The sequence below is a fragment of the Vombatus ursinus genome, unplaced genomic scaffold (genome assembly GCF_900497805.2).
Source record: "Vombatus ursinus unplaced genomic scaffold, bare-nosed wombat genome assembly UNPS02004099.1, whole genome shotgun sequence".
NCBI classification, from domain to species: domain Eukaryota; kingdom Metazoa; phylum Chordata; class Mammalia; order Diprotodontia; family Vombatidae; genus Vombatus; species Vombatus ursinus.
In genome coordinates, this window is record NW_020943877.1 from 93,475 (window position 1) to 115,304 (window position 21,830).

A 21,830-nucleotide genomic window follows, 5' to 3' on the forward strand; every position below is an offset into this window, starting at 1 on the left:
TTCAATAAGGAACCATTCCTGATCCACCTAAATGTTAGTGTTTTTTACTCTCTTAATTATCACCAAGTTTTCTTGTAAATATCTTGTTACTGCATAGTTTTTTGTATGTTGTTTCTGAAATTAGACTGTAAGGTACTTGAGAGCGGAGACGGTCTTTCACTTTTCTTTGTGCGTGACACATAGTTGGTGCTTTATTGAATTCTTCTTGATTGTTGACTCTCTATGAATCTAATACTCCTCACTGTCTCTCTGTCCCCTTATGTAATTAGTTGTGAAACAGAAAGCTCTCTTTTGGATCCGCCATCAACGAATGAACCCAGTGCCACGATGCAGATTTTCGTGAAGACTTTGATGGGGAAGACCATCACCCTTGAGACTGAACCATCCGATACTATTTAAAATGTCAAGACCAAGATACAAGATAAGGAAGGTATTCCCTCTGATCAACAAAGATGGATTTTTGTGGGCAAGCAACTGGAAGATGGCCGTACTTTGTCTGACTACAATATTCAGAAAGAGTCTACCCTTTATCTTGCTCTAAGGCTTCATGGTGGTGCCAAGGAGAGAACAAAGAAATCTTTTACCACTCCCAAAAAGAACAAGCCGAAGAGAAAACTGGTTAAGCTTGCTGTTCTGAAGTGCTCTAAGGTTGACAAAAATGGCAAGATTAGCCTCCTTCAATGAGAGCACCCTTCTGATCAGTGTGGTGCTGGAGTCTTTATGGCTAGCCATTTTGACAGACATTATTGTGGCAAGTGTTGTTTAACCAACTGCTTCAACAAAAGACAAGCAAATACGCGTGTTAATAAAAAAGGTCAACTATTAAAAAAAATAGCCTTTGCCTTCTCTTCACTCTGGATTTCCTGTACACCATGCTTCAACTCTTTTTTTTTGGTTGGTTTTTTTAAGGCAGTTGGGGTTAAGTGACTTGCCCAGGGTCACACAGCTAGTAAGTGTCAAGTGTTTGGTCTGAGGCTGGATTTGAACTCAGGTCCCCCTGACTTCAGGGCCCGTGCTCTATCCACTGCGCCACCTAGCTGCCCTTCATGCTTTAGCTCTTCCTCCTGAAGTTTCACTCCAGGCCTGGAATGCCTCCCTGGGAGGTACCCTTCCTCTCTGCAGTCTCTCCCTCTGAGTGAATGGGTCCTCCCAGAGCCTACAATGAAGGAGTGGCTCAGGCCAGCCATGGCCCATTCCTCTTCAGCTTCCTCTCCTATGACAACCTGGTCCTGCATTGCAACTCAGTCCAACCTCTGTAGCTTTTCAACTTGCTTTTATGTACTGTCTTCTCCCATTAAAGGTAAGCATCTGGAGGACAGGGACTGCCTTTCTTTCTACTTGTATTTATATTCCCCATGTTCAGCACAGTGCTTGGCACATAGGAGGTGCTTGTTGACTGACTGACTCATACAACCTCATCTTTTCTCACCTGGACAATTTCAGTAGACTCCCAGCTGGTCTCCCCCCACCCCCCCCCCATGTGTCTCCTCTCTGCAATCCCTCTTCCACTCAGTTTTACAAAGCATCCTAGATTCCATGTCTGCTCATGTCACTCCCATGTCTAATAAACTACTCCAGCCCCACTACTCTGTTCTCTAACACCTCTGAGATCAAACACTCCTTTCTTTGCATTGAATGAAATTCATAACCTGGCTAAAATCCACCTTTCTAGCTTTATCATGTATGATTCCCTTTCATGCATTCTGTGATCCAAACAAATTTGGCTTCTTCTTGTTCTTCACCCATAACTCTTTATCTCCCACTTCCATGCATTTGCAAAGGCTGTTTCCTATGTGTGTAATGAATGACCTCCTCAGCTCTGCAGTTTAGAACCCCTCCTTTCCTTTAAAGCTCAGATAACATGCCGCTTCTTCCTATATGTTAGGTCTTTCCAGATCCGTCCCTGCTTATTAGAAACCCTTCCCCATTACTTTGCTTTTTATTAATGTTTTATACATACAAATATAGATAGACAGATAAGGTAATGTAGTATAATATCATGTGTGTGTGTTTTGAAAATTAGAATGCAAGTTCAAATTCTATCAGGGCAGAGGTTTTAATTTTTGTCCTTGTATCCCCAGCACCTACAGCAAACCCTGGAACATAGTAGATGCTTTTTTTAAAAAATGCTTATTGAACAGTAAATTGTCTTCTAAGATAATGGCATGGCAATTCACTGTCATCTGGTGTCCAAAATGGATATTGCAGGTCATTGATAATTTCAAGACAAATTCACTATTTTGTGGTCAATCCAATCATTACAGTTAAAGTCTGACATCCCACATCCAAATCCTTCCATTCCAAAGCCTATCTGTATTAGATCTTGGCACATGTGATAACTCACTTTCTGTTAAGGGAAGTGGAACAGACGGAAAAGAAATCCTCCATTTATAAAGTGAAACAAGTAATGAAATCCTGCAGCATAAATAGGAATTCAGACTAAATCACTGCAATTAAAATTATCTCTTACACTCTTTGGTTTTTTTTTTTTTGTTGTTGTTGTTGTTGTTGTTGGTTTTTTTTTTTTTTTTTTTTTTGGCTAGGCAATGGGGTTAAGTGACTTGCTCAGGGTCACACAGCTAGTAAGTGTCAAGGGTCTGAGGTCACATTTGAACTCAGGTCCTCCTGAATCCAGGACCAGTGCTCTATCGACTGCGCCACCTAGCTGCTCCCCCCCCCCTTACACTCTTAATCTTAACACAGGTTAAGACTTAATAGTAGTGGAGATGTAACCAAGCAGGTTTCACCCTACAATATGATCCCCGGGTACAAATTTTTTTCCTGTAAAATGATTGGTGTCAACCTTGGCTCTTTCTGCCAATACGATTAAAGTTCCTTCAGGGCAGGGGCTTTTTCATTTTATCTGAAGGTGAGATTTCTGCATTTTGTTCTGATGGTACTGTTACCCCATGTTGGGAAGAATGTCTGGAATATCCAGGGAATTGTTAGAAAATATCCCTAAAATCATTATTTGGTACTGTTTAAATAAATGAGTGCACTTATTACCTGACAATTATATCACCAATTTAAAAGAAATCAAACCAAGTTATAAATGTTTGTTGAATAACTTGAAACTATTTGAATTGGTTCAGTCCTGGGATGGAAAAGGGCAGCATGGAATATAGGAGCTGCTACATGTTTATCCTGGGTTATATATATGCATTTTTCTCATTCTATTCCGAATTCTGATTTGGAAAAAGGATTAGCTAACATTAATTTCCAGAAAGACCTTGTTTTAATGATGAACATTCTTGAAAATTTTTCATCACTTTTAGCTGCATTGTAGTCAAGGTCAACTAACATTCAGAAAACACAACAAATTAATCAAATGCATCATAAGGGGCTTTGGAAAATTTAAAAATTGGTACTGAAGAGCATGAATCTGAAGTTGGAGATTTGATTAAGTCAGATAAGTTTAAAGATCATTTCTTTTAAAAATAAATTTAATGTTCTTCTTAAGAATATATTACCAGAAAATATTTTCAGAAGAAATAATGAAATCATTCTTAATTATTCTGATTTATTAGAACCATGTATTTGGCCTTAGGAAGAACTAACCTTCACCCCAGGTAGGTGATGGAAAAAAATTGTATCAAATTTGGGAAACTGACAGTCAGTGGCATCTTGGCCAATGTTTTAGTTATTCTGTTCATAGACCATGGCAGTGGTTTGAAGAATGAGTTCTTCTGGGAAGTGGTCGGTCACATCTTGGACCCAGGTTTTATAGACAGTTTGTCCTTGTGCTCTTTAATCATGTTATTTGTCACATTGATGTGTCTGCCTGTCCTCAAATGTGTGAAACAGAGTCAGAAGGGGATAATGCATTTGTCCAAAATGCTGGCAGACAGAATTTGGTCTAAGAACATCAGAGCAGTCGGGCTACTGTGTCACTCTAGGCCCTCTCTGATGCTTGTGTGAGTATTCTAGAATATAAATTGTTAAAGTGACAATATCCCTGCAGGCCCTTTCCATCAGCTTTTCTGGTGCAGAAGTGATGATTTTTATAACCACTCAGTGCTTGTGGAAATCCTTGCCAACAAACCTGATTTTAGCAAAAAAAACAAAGGTGGGCTAAAGGAAATCACACATCTAGCATAACGTATCACATAGACCGGACTCCAAAGAATTCTGTTCAATCCAACAAGTATCTCTGGAATGTTTAGTAAATGGAACTGTACATTTTGGCGAGATGGTTTCTTTTAAAATGTCAAGGAGAGACCGATCCCTTTGACTTCAGTCTTAGAAAGTCTTCAGATGAGAGTATAGCGGGCAGCAGGCTGGAGTGGGTACATTTGAGGAACTTCAGAGTCACAAAGACCTGAGTTCAAATGTGACCACACTTGCTAGCTGTGTGATCTCAGGGAAGTTCCTTTCTCCTTTCTTGGCTTCAGTCTTTTCTTCTGTGAAATGAGGGACTCGGTAGGCTCGGTGGTCACCTCCAGCTAGGATCTTTAGTATGACACACTGCACACAATTCACTTCATCCCCTAGACTTTAGTCCCCTCCTCTGGATGATGAGGGGATGGAATAGATCCTCTATAAGTCCTTATACCTCTAAATCAAAGACTGGGATCCTGTGGAGCCATTTAGGGGCTGAAAGCAATGACTGAATGGAGAGAGAATTGAGGCAGCAGTTGGAGACTACATATTTGAGAAGATCGGCAGTGACTGAAAGGAGAGAAAGACAGCTTCAGAATGGAGGGCCACAGATGGAGGCAAATGGAGAACATGGTCCAGTGGCAGGAACACATGCCCACATCTCCCTCATTCACGAAGATGCCTCCCCCCATCATCCCATTTCTCTCTTCCCCTTTGTGGCTAATCTCTTTGGAAAGGCTGCCTAAAATAGGGGCCTCCATTTCTTTTCTTCTCATTGTCTTCTTAACTCTCTATAGTCTGGCTTTTGACCTCATCATAATAGAAAATGCTTTCTCCAAAGTTACTAATGATTTGTTAATGGCCAAATCTTATGGCCTTTTCTCAGTCCTCCTCCTCTTTTTTTAATGCTCTGTACATTTTTATTTAGTAAAGTAGTCTACAATTTAATTTAACTGAAAATGTGTTTAGCATTTTAAGTCTTCATAATTAAAGATATCAAATTCCTATCATTTATGTATACAAAGACAGGAGGAGTCTTTTAAAATGCCATGTTGAGCTAATATTGCACTAATAAGTATATTTTAAAGATCTTTCGAACTGAAATATTCACATTATGAACATTCATTCAAGTTTATTTTATTAAAATCAAAGCACCACAGTCTGCCAAAAACAAAACATTCCACACATAACAGTAACAAAAACTACTGTATCAGATGTCCTTCACAATAAAGTAAGCGATTCCTCCATGAAGAAAGAAATGTGTAATCTGATTGGCTAGCATTACTTAGGAATAAGATCCACCAGTATGTGAATTATGGCCCGTTAATTTCACACCCAGTGTTATAAAGATGAAATCTAGGTGCAATCAGTTTGTAAAAAGACATTCAATATAAATTTACACAATGTTTTAAAATGTTTAAAAATATTTACATAGTTATTTTAAAGGGGTTAATTTTTAAGCAGGAATTGGGTGGTTGAACTCACGGTGATGCTTGTAATTCAAACAGCCAATCAGATCACTCTATTTCTCTCATTTATAATGAATGCAGGACACATACAAAAAATGAATAAACCTTCAATTTCAACCTATAAACCTTTTGATCACATGCAGCAACTTATTTTTCTGAATTCATAATACTAATTTGTGGACCTGGCCCTAGAAAAAGGAAGACCCTTCTCCTACTTCCCTGTCCTACTAGCTTTATCATGAAATTTTGACTTGAAAGTTCAAGCTTATCTGATAAAATAAGACTTTGAAATTCAATATCAGAGTAACTAATACTCACCCTTTTAACTGTAGGGACAACCTCATACTCTGTTTTGAAAGTATTCATAGGTTATACTCTATTGGTTCTGTTGTACAACCCCCACACATTCTTTAGTTTAGAAGAGAGTTCTCCTCCTCTTGACCTCTCTGCAGCTTCTGGCACTTTCAGTAACCTTTCTCTACTGACATAGCTCTCTCCTGGGTCTCCTCCTACCTATCTGTCCACTCTTTCTCAAAATCCTTTACAGAATCTTCATCCATGTCAGCCCCAGCAACTATGAGGGTCCCAGAGGGCTTTGTCCTAGACCCTCTTTTCTTCTCCCTCTATATTATTTCACTTGGTGATCTTATCTGCTCCCATGGATTCACTGATCACCTCTATAATGATGATTCTCAAATCTATTTATGCAGGCTTAATCTCTCTGCTGACCTCCAGTGTCATATTTCCATCTGCCTATTGGACATCGCTAACTGGATGTCCTGTAGACAGCTAGGTGATAGAGCACATAAGAGTCAGAAAGACTTAAAGTTCAAATCTGGCCTCAGATACTTGCTAGCTGCATGCCCCTGGGTAAGTCGCTTAACACCTGTCTGCCTCAGTTTCCTAAACTCTGCAATGGTGATAATAATTGCACCTATCTCACAGAATTGTTATGAAGATTAAATGAGGAGGTATTTGTAAGGTACTTCCACAGTACTTGACACACAGTAGGCACTTAATAAATGCCCTTCTCCCCCAGGCGTTTTAAACCTAGCATGCACAGAACTGAACTCATGATCTTTCCCCCTAAACCATCTCCTCTTCCTACTTCCCTTATTACTGTAGAGAGTACCACCATCTTCCCATGTCACAGTCTGGGCACCAAGATGTCATCTTCTTCTCTTTTGGTGCCCTACCCCCAGCCCCCAGATCCAAGCTCTTGCCAAGGCCTGTTGAATATATCTTAGAGACATCTCTCACATATGTCGTCTTCTCTCCTCTGACAGTGCCACCAAGCTGATGCAGGTCCTCATCATTTGTAGCCTAGTGTATTGCAATAGCTTGCTGGTTGGTTTCCCTGCCTCTAGAGCCTGACAACTCCACCCCTTTCTCCATTCAATTGCCAAGGTAATCATCCAATAGGGCAGGTCTGACCAATTCCTCCTTCCTCCCCCAAACACTCAATAAACTCCAGTAGCTCTCTATCACTTCTGATAACAAATATAAAATCCTTTGTCTGACATTCAAACACTTTACTAATCTGCCCCCCCTTCCCCCACTTCTCCTGGAGCTCTTTGATCCAGTAACTCTGGACACCTTGGTGTTCCCAAAAGAAGACACTCTGTCTTTCACCTCTGACCATTTTCACTGACGTTCCCCATGCCTGAAATTCTCTCCTGCATCCCTGACTCCTGGCTTCCCTACCTTCCTTCAAGACCCACCTGAAATCCTGCTTTCTATAGGAAGAGTTTCTCATGTCCCCTTAATTCTACTGCCTTCCTACAGTTGATTGTTTTATCTTTTATAGATCTTGTTTGAACATAGTTATTTGCATGTTGTCTCCCCCATTATATTGTGATCTCTTGGAGGGCAGGGATTGTCTTTTGCCTTTCACTGTATTCCCAGAGCCTAACACAGTGCCTAGGACTTAGTAGGTACTTCATAAATGCTTATTGACTGACTGAAGATAGAGGAGCAACATTTGCATCCCAGCTCCATTACTATAATGACTGCAGTAGGAGCCTCACTTACTTCTTGATTTTTTATAATCCATGCTTAATTGTATTTACTAGCTCTTAAATTAACTGTTAATTTCTCAGTCCTTTGTTGTCCTAATATTTAACAACCAGCTCTCTGAAAACACACACATATATGTGCATATATATACATATACACAAATACATACATAAGTTTCCTAATTCACAAATAATAAAATATACAAAACTCTTTGTTGTAAATTCTGTATTTCCAAATTATTCTCACAAAATTCTTTCCTTGATTTTCATAGAACTCTTCTATCTATAGATCTATAGTTGCAATTCCCCCATGATTTGACAATGGAATCCCATTTCAGTCCCCTAACACAAGTCTCAATAAATTTATTGTCATTTAATCTGACAGGAATTATATTCCTTAAACAGAAACCTCTTTTACCATCAGCTCAACAAAATGACTCTCTTTTTATCCTTTTTGCAAGGATTGAAAAAGATTGGAATATTGTATAATTTTACATCATTATCTACAAATATAAGAAAATCATTTCAATCAATTTCATGTTTAGACATTTAATTTTAATGGCAATTTTCCCCACCATCTATCTGGGATGATGATAGTTCTTCATAATGCCAAATAAATGGTTCTAATAAATCAGATTAATTAAACATGCTTTTAGTGTTGTTTCTGACCAATAAAAGCCATAAGTTCATGTGTTTTGTTATATTTCTTAGTTATATATTCTCAGGAAGAACATTACATTTTTATTTTAATTAATTGGACTGTCTTTACATTTATCTGCTTTAACCAAATCATCAACATGAAAGTCATGCTTTCCAGTACTTGTCCTTAACTTTTCCAAAGCACTTGTGATGCATTTAATTAATTTTTGTGCTTTCTGATTGTTAGTTGATCTAACTAAGATGCAGTTTAAAGTGACAAAATATTTTTCAAGAATGTCAATCATTAAAACAAGATCTTTTAAGAAATTAATGTTAAGTAATCACTTTGCCAAACCAGAGTTAGGAGAATGGGTAAAATGCATATATAATCCAAGGTAAGCATGATATACAGCAGTAGCAGCTTCTAACTGGCATGCTGCTCTTCTCTCTTTGTCCCTGGGTTCGACTAATTCAGAAAAGTTCAATTTCAAGTTCTTTAGCAGCCATTTCTAACTCAGTTGGACTTTTATTAGATTGGTGATGAAGAGAATGCCTTTTATTCAGAAATATTTTAAAATTATTAACATCTTTCATTTGTTATATCAAATTGTCAACTAATAACTGCTATCAATAATTTTAAAATTGCCAATCTATGATTTTAGGAATATTTTCTAACAACATTGTAGGTATCCCAGACATTTTCCCAAGCATGGGGGAACAGCACCATCAGAATAAAATGCAAAAAAAAAAAAAATTCACCGTCACATATTCATTATTAAAGCTACAATCACTTAAAGTCAATAATAATGCACTGAAAAATTACTCTTCTATGGTTAAAACCAATTCTTGTAAAGCAACAGATAATATTACAGATGCAAGAATGGCTATGCTTAACATTAGGTTGTGAGCTCCTCAAGGGGAGGGACTTTCTTTTGCCTTTCTTTTTTGCATCCCCAGTGCTTAGCATAGCGCCTGGCACATGGTAGGCAATTAATACATGCTGATTAACTGACTGACTTCAAACCAGCTATCAGAAATTCCTGAAAATTTAACTATCAGCTTTTGGAAGCCTGTGACAATATGTGATGGGCTTTAAAGGATCACTGTCTCAGTCATACTTTGATATTTATTACATAAATTATCTTCCAGGTTGAGGTCAGCCATTTCTTTGTATTTATTTCCTCCAAGTTTTGCTCTTTTGAATGTCTAAATTACTACTTCACCCAGGGACCAGATGCTCTGTAGGGTGAAGCCTGCTCAGTGCTCTTTCCACTGCTGTGAAGTTTTTACCTGTATCATATCTCCTGTGTTAGGATTAAGAGTGTAAGAAGCAATTTTAATGGTGATGATTTAGTCTGAATTCCTATTTACACTTCAACATTCATTACTTGCTTTGCTTCATAAATGGAGACTTTTCTTTAGGTCTGTTCTGTCTCCCTTAACAAGTAAATTATCGCATGTCCTAAAATACAATGCAAATAGAGTTTGGAAAAGGCTAGAAAGAAATAAAAGGAGTTGGATACACAGAGGCCAACTAAAACTAATCATTGGATTGGACCACAAGAAGGCCTCGAAATTTTCAGTGAACTGCAATATCCATATTGAACACTAGATGTCACTGAAAGACTGTCATTTTCCTCAAAGATAATTTACTGTTGAATAAGCATTTTTTTTTAATCATCTACAAGGCACAGTAAGTTGCCCTAGGTGCTGGGGAGACAAAGACAAAAATATTGCAGTCCTGTCCTGATGGAACTGGAACTTCCATATATATACACAACATTGACAAAGGCAAGCTATTAGGGGTGGGTTTCTAATAAGCAAGGAAGGAACTGGAAAGGCCTCAAGTACAAGAAGAGGTAGTATGGTAACTGAGCTATGAAGGAAAGGAGGCGTTCTAAGCTGCAGAGCAGAGGAGGTAATTCATTCCAGGCCTAGGGAACAGCCTTTGCAAAAGCACGGAAGTAGGAAATAAAGTGTCATGGGTGAAGAACAACAAGAAGATGAATTTGTTTGGATCATAAATCCCTTAAGGGGAATCATACATGAGGAGGCTAGAAAGGTGGATTGTAGAGAGGTTACAACTGGCATTCAATAACAAAGAAACGAGTTCCTATTTGATACCAAAATTTCAAGGGGGAGGGGCAGGTGGACTGGAATTTGTTGGACATGGGATTGACATAAGCAGACATGGGATCTAGGATGCTTTGTAAAGATGAGTGGAGGATGGATTGCAGAAGGGAGGCACCTTAGGCAGAAAGACCAGCTGGAAGTCTATTGCAATTTCCCAGGTGAAAAGATGAGGTTGTATGAGTCAGTCAGTCAATAAGTACTACTAAATGCTTCCTATTGGGCCAGAAGTTGTTTTCAGCATGGAGAATATAAATACAAGTAGAAAGAAAAAAAAAACAGGCCCTTCTAAAGTGAAAAGACAGCACATAAAAGGAAGTTGAAAAGCTGTAGAGGTGGGGGAGATAGGCAGAGATAGTTTGTCATGGGAGAGGAAATCTGGAGAGGAACGGTTCTTGGCTAGTCTGGGTTCCTCCTTCAATGTAGGTTCTGGAAGAACTCATTCAAATGGGGGGGGGGCACTTCCAACGTAGGAATTCAGGATGAAGAGCTGAATGAAGCATGGTAGAAGAAGCCCAGAGTGAAGAATAGGCAACCAATTACATGACATGTGTGGGCTGAGAGAGAGTCAGGAACATTAGACAGACAAAAAGACAGTCAACAGTCACCAAGCATTCATTTAGCACTAACTATGTGCCCAGCACTGGTTAAGTGTTTGGGGTACAAAGAAAGGTAAAATACAGTCTCAGCTCTCAAGTACCTTACAGTCTAATTTCATAGACAACATATCACAAACTATGCACAAAGTATTTAGAAGACAACTACTGATAATTCAGAGAATAAAAGGCAATAACATGTATATGGATCAGGAATGGTCCCTTGTAGATGATGGGATTTTAACTGGAACTTGAAGAAAACCAGAAAAGCTGGGAGGTGGAGATGAGCAGGCAGAGAGTTCCAGGCATAAGGTGCAGTAAATGAAAATTCCTGGAGTTACAATAGTATGGCGCAAACTAGGTATGGACAAACTTCTCAAAATGTATATCAAGATAGGATCAAAATGGGTGCATGACTTACACATAAAGGAGGATACCATAAGCAAATTAGGAGAGCATGATATAGTGTATCTGTCAGGTATGTGGATAAGGGAAGAATTTAGGACCAAGAGAATATAGAGAGCATTACAAAATGTAAAATAGATAGTTTTGATTATATAAAATTAAAAACTTTTTTTCACAAACAAAACCAATGCAACCAAAATTATAAGGAAAGCAGAAAATTGGGAGGGGATTTGCAAGAAGTATCTCTTATAAAGGCCTCATTTCCCAACTATAGAGAGGCCAGAATCAAATTTATAAAAATACAAGTCATTCCTCAATTCTTAAATGGTCCAAGGACATGAACTGACAGTTTTCAGATGAAGAAATCACAGCTATATATAGTCACATGAAAAATGCTCTAAATCACTATTGATTAAAGAAATACAAATTAAAACAACTCTGAGGTACCACCTTACACATATCAGATTGGATAATATGACAAAAAAGAAAATGATACATGCAGGAGGGGATATGGAAAAACTGAGACACCAATGCACTGTTGGTGGAGTGGTAAACTGATCCAGTCATTCTGGAGAGCAATTTGGAACTATGCCCAAAGGGCTGTAAAACTGTGCATACCCTTTGAATCAGCAATACCACTGCTAGGGTTATACACCAAAGATATATAAAAGAGGGAAAAGGATCTACTTGTACAAAAGTATTTATTTATAGCAGCTCTTTTGGTGGTGGCTAAGAATTGGAAATTGAGAGCATACTCATCAATTGGAAAATGGCTAAACAAGTTGTGGTATATGATTGTGATGGAATATTATTGTGCTATAAGAAATGACAAGCAGGATTATTTCAGAAAAAAGCCTGGGAAGACTTACATGAGCTGATACAAAGTGAAGTGAACAGAACCAAGAGTATATTGTACACAGTAACAGCAATTTTGTTTGATGAAGAATTGTGAATGACTTAGCTATTCTCAACAATACAATGATCTAAGACAATAGCAAAGGACTAGTGATGGAGCATACTCTCCTCCTCCAGAGAAAGAACTGATACTGTTTGAATAAAGACTGAAGCATGCTATTTTTCACTTTCTTTCTTTCATTCCTTTTCTTTTATTCAAATCTTCTTGTACAAAATGACTAATATGGAAATGTTTTACATGATTGTACATGTATAACCTATATCTGATTGCTTACTGTCTCAGGGAGGGGGAAGGGAGGGAGGGAGGGATATAATTTGGGACTCAAAACTTAAAAAAATAAATAAAAGAATAGATTAAGTAAAAAAGAAAGAAAGAAAATGCCTGGAGTTGGGAAATGGAGTATCTAGTCCAAGGACATCAAGGAGGCTGGTTTAACTGGGTTAAAGAGTTCGTGGGGGGGAGGGGAGAGAGAGACAGAGAGACAGAGAGAGAGAAAGAGAGAGAGAGAGAAACAGTCCCTGCCTTCAATGAGCTTCCATTCTAGTGGGGGAGACGAGATCACAAAAACGGAAACTGGAAGAACTGAGGAAGGTGAGGTTTAGATGTGATAGCCCTCATCCCATTAGGAATAATGAAAAGGTGTAAAAAATATATAGGGATCACTCTGTCAAAGACGGCCACATAACTGCAAATATTCAATTACAAAATTGCCCTTAAAGGAATCAAAAATGACTGTTATAACTAGCAGGTTATTCAGTGCTCATGGCTAGACTATGCCAATACAATAAAAAAGATGATATTCCTGGAGTTAATTAACCAACTGAAAGCTATAGCAATGATATAATTAGTGGGATACTTTACAGAACTCTTTAAAAAATAACAAAACAAATTTGGAGTAATGAAAGATCTAGAATATCAAAAGAAATGATGAAAAAATTAGGAATGAAGGAAGAATGCATGTTTGGAACTAAAATTTTATTTTAAAGCAATAGTCATCAAATATTTGGCATTATTTTTAAAAATAGAGCAGTGGATCAATGGAATAGATCAGACAAGGGAGAACAAGCAAAAATGGATTTTCATATCCCATGCTTGATAAACTTGAAAATATATATTACTTAGGAATTAAATTCTTATTTGATAAAAAAAAACCTGCTGCAATAACTAGAAAGCAGTGTGGTAGAAATTCAGCTTAGAATGACAGATTACACCACATCCCATAATAACTTCTAAATGAATATATGGAGTTGTGAGTCTCCAGTTGGAGGGAAGATTTTTATCCCATTTCTTGTAAATAAAAATAACACTAGAGAGCTTCCCCTTCTATGGGATATAGTCGTATTTATGTGGTGTCAAAAATAGTATTTAAAATATGCTTCCCTGAATCAATCATTTTCCATATGCAGTTCCCAATGCCATCTGGTTTGGAAGCTATATTATTGCAATGCCTCATGTGAGCCCACATCTTAATATGAGTGAATGGGTGCAAAAATGGATTTCCTACACCAGCTGGAGTGTTGTAGCTTAACACTAGTTGATATAAAAATTATGGGAAAGTAGTAGTAGGTGCAAATATTTAAAATACTCAAATAAAATTGATGTTGGGACCTGAAATAATGGTGAAGCCTCAGTTATTTTTTGAAAATCATGAGGGCCATTGGTCCCATACAGCTTCTGTAACCAGGCTGCTTTTTCCTTTCATTTAATGCTTTATTCTTAAATTTATTCAAAGAACAATGATGTTGAAAATCCTCCTATGTATTCTTTTAAAAAATAAATTTGATATTCTTCTTTGAAAGTCCAGTCTAATTTGAAAGATCTTAAATTTTATAACCTGTTCTCTTTGGAAATCAGATAACTGTGGATTGCTAAGATTGTATGGCCTGTTATATAAACATTTCTTATTATTGGCTTCCCTGCTTGATGATGCTTCTGCAGTCTCAGTTACAAATGCCTGAGGGGACATCCAAAGTAATGGGTTCAGTGTTCATTTGATTAGGTATTCTTCCTTCTTCTTGAGGGATCTGTCCTGTGTTGAATGCCTTTGTCTACTGCAGAGGTTCCCAAACTTAATTGGCCTACAGCCCCCTTTAAAAAAATTACTCAGTGCTCCCCTGCCCTGGAAATCTTTAACCCTTTAACAATTCTTTTTGTAATTTGCATCGTTTCAAAAATATATAAAGTATTTTTAAATGTCACATCTTAAATTTAATAATTTATTGTAAATTTGTGGATTTTTTTCTCCATTAAAAATGTAATTATGCCATACTGCGTCATGTAACCATATAGTATCATATTGTAAACAAGTCATTACATGCACATATTCTTGCCCGTGCATGCTAGATTTCGAACAATGCATGACATGCTTGCCTGCCAATACTTGCTTGTTGAGACGTGTCGGAGGACTTGACCATTGATTAGTTATAACTTGTATTTTTTGTGTTTATTTGGAAAATAATGTAATCACTATGACTTTAACTCTGTTACACAATAGATGAAACATGTACAAACAGTTTTTCAAAATTTTCTTATCTTTTCTTTCCTTATGGGTCCACCACCCCTTTATTTTTATTCAATGCCCCCCAATTGCACCTGAGGCTACTACTGCTCCCCTGGATTATTCCAGCAACCCACAGGGGGGAGGTATCACCCACTTTGGGAACCTCTGGTCTACTGGTTTATTTCAATTTTCTCTTGGCCTGAACCACTGCTGAGAAGGAGCTCAGTGATATCATTTTCTGCCTTTTCAGAGGGTAGTAATAAACCAAGGGCTCTTGGCTACTGGGGCCCTCCTTCACTGTGTGGTGGTCCTCTCTAAGAGGGAGAGAGGAAAATAGAGCACATGCTTCACATAGTGGAGGTGCAATAAAGTCACTATATGGAACCCTCTCATCTCACAAGATAGGCAGTGGCACATGGATTAGAACCCTGAAAAGGATTCAGAAAGACCTGAATTCAAATTCAGTCCCAGACAATAATTAGGTATGTGACCCTGAGCTATTTTAAGGTTAAAGTGGGATTCTATTTGTCAAGTATTTTGACAATCTTGTTGTTGTGTTGTTTCAGTCATGTTAAAAACATTGTGATCCCATTTGGGGTTTTCCTAGCAAAGGTACTGGAGTGGTTTGCCATTCCTTTTTCCAGCTCATTTGACAGATGAGGAAACTGTAGCAAACAGGGTTAAGTGAATTGCCCCAGCATCACACAGCTAGTAAGTGTCTTAGGCCAAATTTGAACTCAGGTCTTCCTGACTCTGGCCCTGGCCCTCTAACCACCGGGCCACTTAGCTGCCGACAATCTTAAGGTACTTTATAAATGTCAGCTATTATCTAGAATCTGAGGGTCCTTCTATCTCCGACATTCTGGGGTCATAACACTCCTGATTGTCCCATCCCCTGCAGGAGGGGCTCTCCTATGTCTCTTATCTCTTCTTATCAGTGCCCTCCCAGCTCTAACATTCTCTTCTTTGATGCGGTCTAGAGGTTAGGGGTCCTGGCACCCCAAAATCATGATACCCGGGTCCTGCCCGAAAGAATTCGAACCAAGCCTTCTTGCAGCTAAAAACAAAGTTTATTGAAGATTTGCCATATTAGCTAGACTCTTAAGGAGTCTGAGCATCTATGGGCTATTGGCTAGATTGTAAAAATCTGAGCATCTTAATGGAGACAAGATGGACTTTATATACAGAATGACCATGGGAGAGTGGCCAAGTAGTCCATGAGGTAATAGAATTCCCAAGGGTGGGAAAAGGAGCCTAGGTGGGACCAAGCGTGGGAAGTGGCCTGGGGCCATAGGGAGGCAAGACAATAGAGGGGAGATTGGGTGTAGCCATAATGAAACACCAGTTGATGGGACCATAGCCTCAGGGGAACCCCAGAGATTTGGCCACGTGGGAAAGTACAGAGTCCATGAGGTAATAGAATTACCAAGGGTGGGGAATGGTCTGGGGCCAGAGTTTTTCCTTTCTGGGGCTCAGATTCCAACCCCATCATTCTTTATGGCAGCTCTGCCCAGCCATTCTACATTTGAAGGTCTTATTCTATGTTCTAAGGTCCCACTGTCTTTTTACTGACTAGGATTTTGTTTCTTTTAGTCCTTTTTAAATTCACTGTTCATGTGTCTTAGCAATAAGGAGATTTAAAAGCAAAAGTTGGTCCCTTTCAAATCCTGTCAAAATCCACTTATTTCCAAAAATAGTTATATCAATACTGCACTTACTTGATCACTTTGCTGTATGGAAATATTTTATTCATCTCATTTTTTAAAGAATCTTTTCATGTAATATCTTTTCATCTTTTCTCCTGGGTTTATGGCTAAAGACCTTCACCAAGGTGTTGCCTTCAATATTGTTGAAATAAAAGTTGTGTCCCATATAGTAAGTATGTTCTATATTTGTTTTTCTTAAACTATCCTATTTGTCTTTAAATTAACTCATTGAACACAGAAAATAATTTTTCTTTCCATCTATATTTTTGAGCATGTGCTAGATGACCATTCTCAGTTCCAAAATATGCAATTAAAAGAAACAGAGATTAGATCCTTGGAAAGGGATTAAGAAAGACATGAATTCAAACAACCTCAGATATTAAAAAGGGTTGTGATCCTGGGCTGTGAACTTAACCTCTCTTTGCCTCACTTTCTTCATATATAAAATGGGGATTCTGGAAGAAATGAGTTCACATGATTCTTATAAGGCTAATAAGAGATAATAGTTGGCAAGGATTTTAACAGTCTCAACAGACATTATAAATGTGAGCTATTTTCTTTATTCTGAGAGTCCTTCCATCTTGAACAATGCAGAATCTTAAGAACCCTCCCATTTCTCCCCTTCTAAGCAGTAAGAGCTCTCCTTTGTCTGAAATCCCTGCTTCTCAGTGCCCTCCCAGCCCCCTCATTCTCTTCTCCATGGCAACTCACAGTCCAGCCATTTTCTGTTTTAGTCTCCAGCAGTCCTGACATTCAATGTTCTAAAGTTACCCCCACCCCCATCTTTTAAAAGGCTGGGCTTCGGTTTATTATTTTTTTTTGTTGAAATTCACTGCATGTGTGCATCAGCAATACAGTAATTAAAAACTAAAAGGTTAGTCCACATAAAATCATTTCAAATTTGCAATAATTTCTGAAATATGAATTGATTCCATTTGTTACCAAAGTGGTAATATCAATGTTGAACTTAACTTGATCACCTCCTCATATGGAATTAGTTTTATTTGGCTTCATGTTTTTGAAGATAAATGTCGGGTATCCCCCTTTCATTTTTCTACTGGGTTTCACAGTTAAGGGCTTGAGTTCATCCCCAATGTGTTGACTTCAATATTATTGAAATAAAAGTTGCTTATATTTAAGTATATTTCATAATTTATTTTTTATTATCATGTCTCTCTTTACTATAAGCCACTGAATACAGAAAAACAATAAATTGACATACAATTGCTTTTCATCTATTGTGTGGGTGGGGGGAGTGGTGACAGCCTTTGTGAGCTCCCAATGTAAGCAGCTGGGTAGTGCATAGCTTAGAGGTCTGGAAAGGGATTGAGAAAGATCCGAATTCAAAACCAGCCTCAGACACTAAAGAGGTTTGTAACCCTCACTTATTCACTGAACTTTGACTCAGTTTCCTCCTGTATCAAAACAGGACGATAAGAACACCTAGCTGGCAAAGATTCAAAATCAGATTATATTTGTCAAGGTTTGGACAATGTAAGGCATGATATAAATGGAGTTATTATGTGTGTGTGTGTGTGTGTGTGTGTGTGTGTATATTCTCAGGGTCCTTCTACCGCTGACATTCTGGGCTTTAACAATACTCCTACATCTTCCCTTACCTGTAGGAAGGGCTCGCCTGTGTCTCTTAGCCCTTCTTCTCAGTGCCTTCCCACATTTAACACCCTCTTCCCTATGGCATCTCCCAGTCATTCCACATATGAAGGTCTCTAAGAATTTTGTCATTCCGAGTTCAAAGGTCTCACCTTATGCTAACAGCCTAGGCTTTGGTTTCTTTGAGTCATTTTCTTTAAATTTGCCATATATTTGTGTTAATGATCCAATGATTAAAAACTAAAAAGTTGGTCCATTTGAAACTGCCATCTGCGATCATTTTTTGAATATGAATTCATTCCATTTATTGCCCCAAATGGACTTATTTGGTCACCAGCTTGTATGGAATTATTTTTATTTTAGCTCGTTTTTAAAGAAACATTTCAGGCACTCTCATCTTTTCTCCTGGGCTTCATGGTTAAGGACTCAAGTAGGAATTTAGATCATCATAACAGCGCTGATTTCTATACTGTTGCAATTGAAGTTGTGTTTCATATCATAAGCATGTTTCCTGTTTATTCTTTTCACATTATCATGTCTGCTTGTACTTTAAACCACTGAACACAGAAAACACAAATTATAAAGCAAAAACAACTTCCAGTCTAGTTTGTTTTGTGAGTGTGGGTTGGATGGCCCCCTCAGCTCACAAGACAGGCAGCTAGGTGGTGCAGGGCCTAGGTTCCTGGAAAGGGATTCGGAAAGACTTCAATTCAAATCCAGACTCAGATGCTATTTAGATTAGTGACTCTGGGCTCTCATTCACTGAACCTCTCTTTGCCTCAGTTTTCTACTACATAAAATGGGGATGATAGTAGCACCTAGCTAATGAGGTTGTAAGGGTCAAATGAGATAATATTTCTCCAGGATTTTCACAGTCTGAAGGTGCCTTGTAAATGCAAACTCTTATATTCTGAGGGTCCTTCCATCTCTGATAATCTAGGGGATCAGGACACTCCTAGCTCTCCCCTTCTCTATAGTAAGAGCTCTCCTGTGTCTGATATTCCTGCTTCCCAATGCCTTTCCAGATCCACCATTCTCTATTGCAGCTCCCACCACCCACAATCTACCTTTGGAGATTCTAAAAGTCTGGTCATTCTGTGATTTAAGACACTACCCCTGACTAACAGTCTCAGCCTTGGTGTCTTTTTGTCCTTCTGTTTAAATTCTCTGCATATCTACTATCAATACAGTGATGGAAAAGCAAAAAAAGTTGGTCCCTTGAAATCTTGAGAAAGTTACTGTAATATTTTGAAAAATAAATTCACTCTATTTATTGCAAAAATGGACATATTAACATTGGATTTATTTGATCAAGTCACTTTGTGAAATTATTTTGTTCATCCTCATTTTTAAGAACCGTTACAGATACTTTCTATTCATTTTTTCCATTAGGCTTTATGGTCAAGGACTGAAATTTTAGTTCAGAACATCAAAATAGTGTTTGTTGATTTCAATATTTGTAAATGAAAGCTGTTTATCAAATCATGAGTATATTTTGTAATTTATTTTTTTTAATGATCGTGCCTGTCATTAGCTTAATCCAATGAATACAGAAAAAAATACATTTCAAAAAGCAATACTTCTCATTGATTTTGTGTCTGCCTGTGTGTGTGTGTGTGTGTGTGCAGGTTGCTGAAATAAAATTTGATCACCATACCATAACTATGTTTAATTTTTGTTTCAAAATTATACTATTCAGGATCATACATTGTGGTAATTAATAGAATAAAATAAATTTGTGAAAAAGGCAGAATGCCCTGAGTGTTTTCTCATTTTCTAGAATCTCTGCTAACACTGAGGACAGAGACATCAGAGGCTCAGGACTTCAAGCCCTGGGTCTAGGGTCAGAAATGGCTGCATTTACATCCACCCTCAGACACAGACTACTTTTGTGACCTGGGGCCATTCCCTGGAGCTTTATGACCCTCACCCCGCCTCTCCTCTAAAATGAGGAGTGATATTGGCAGCTAGCTGATTGCTTTCTGATGAGGAGAATAATAGCTAATATTGGAAAGAGCTTTTCCATCCTCTTCTGGGATGTTCGAGGTCATTCTGATTTCCCCTTGATGTAAGGGCTCTTCCACCTCTGATAGCCCTCCATTGAGGTGCCCTCCCAGCTCTGACATTCTCTTCTCCATGGCAACTCCTAGCCCAGACACTCTCTGTGTGGTCTCAGGTCTCTACAAGCCCAGAGATTCCACGTTCTAAGGCCTCATCCTATTGTGACAGGCTAGGCTTTGGTGTCTTCTGAGTAGATGTATTTTAATGATAATTACCTGCTTGTGCATTTTAACAATGCAGAGGTTTACAAAGACAAATAAATGAAGGCCCTTTCAAATCCTCTCCAATTAACCCTTTAGTGTTATGAATAAAACACTGTGGCTGAGGCTGCTGCTGGGACTCCTGGAGCAGCTGGGGCTGCGTAGTCAATAGAAGTAGTCACAGAGTCTGGGTCTGTTGGGGACGTGGAGGCTGAGGCTGCTGATGGGGTTATTAGGGTGCCTCGAGATACTGTTGGGGCTGCCAGGGGTGCGGCTGGGGATGATCCTGAGGCCACTGCAGGAGCTGCTGGGCTTGGCCCTTGGGCCACTTGGGGCAGGTTCAGGCCCCTGGGGCTAAGGGAAGGAGGGACTTTCAAGGAGGTGCCTCCTGGTTGGCCACAGCACCCATCAGGGCTGCATTGTTCTCCCTCCCTCTTGGGTAATATACCAAGGACTTGTTTTTAACCCACTGTCACAGGGACACATGTTCCCTTGGGCATCCTGGGTCCATGGGACTTCAGCACGGGCCCCCCTCCCCAGACAGGGGCAGGTCCATGACCAGCTTCCATAGGTGCTTGGCACAGGCTGTTGGTCAGAAAGCAGCACCAGGGACACCTCCTTCACTGGTCTCTAACTGGAGCACTCAGGCAGCCCTGGACTGGCTGGATGGCAGGCAGGGCTCTTTGGATGGAAGGCTGGGCTGGCTGTACAACACTGCTCCTGCCTCCTCCTGTCTCTACAGCACACGTGCAGCTCCAGGCTGGCTGAATGTCAGAACAGTCACTGCCTGGACGTCGGGCTTCTATGTTCTCTGGTCTCTGGCTGGAGTATTGTGGGATGCAGAGGCAGTAGGGAAAGTCAGTGACCAGTAATCTAGACTCAGGATGAAAGGGAAAGTTAGTTCCTGGCTCCCTACAAGCTACTGCTTCCTTGGCTCTCCCCAGAAATATGGCTGGGTTTGCAGGGGCACCTGGTAGAGACAAACCTCTTATGCAACAATTAAACAAAGGAGCCCTCTTAACAGCAAAGGGTCTGAAACTAGCCTGAGAGAAAGCGCAGGAAAGATTTGGCCCTCAAGTCATGGCAAATTCATGAAAATATTGTAATGGAAAAGCCTAGATGTGGATTCTTATGTCAGACCTGCTGCTTTTCTTCCCCTGCCTAAGCCTCAGTTACCTTACTATCTGCAAAATGGAAATCGTGGTTAGCAATAATGTGAAAAATGCTGGAGGGGATGTGGAAAAAATAGGTACACTCATGCATTGTTGGTGGAGTTGTGAACAGGTCCTATAAGCAAAGGGATATAAAACTGTGCATACCCAGCAATACCATTACTGGGTTTGTATCCCAAAGAGATCAAAGGGGAAAGGACATCTATGTACACAAATATTTATATCAGCTCTTTTTGTGGAGGCAAAGCATTGGAAATTGAGGAGATGCCCATCAATGGAGAAATGGCCAAACTAGCTGTAGTATATTATTGT

The 21,830-nt window shown here is 39.0% G+C and overlaps 1 pseudogene; it reads left to right on the plus strand.

Moving 5' to 3' along the window:
- Positions 1 to 327: 327 nt before the first annotated feature.
- Positions 328 to 20,293, plus strand: LOC114053468 (annotated as a pseudogene).
- Positions 20,294 to 21,830: the final 1,537 nt, after the last annotated feature.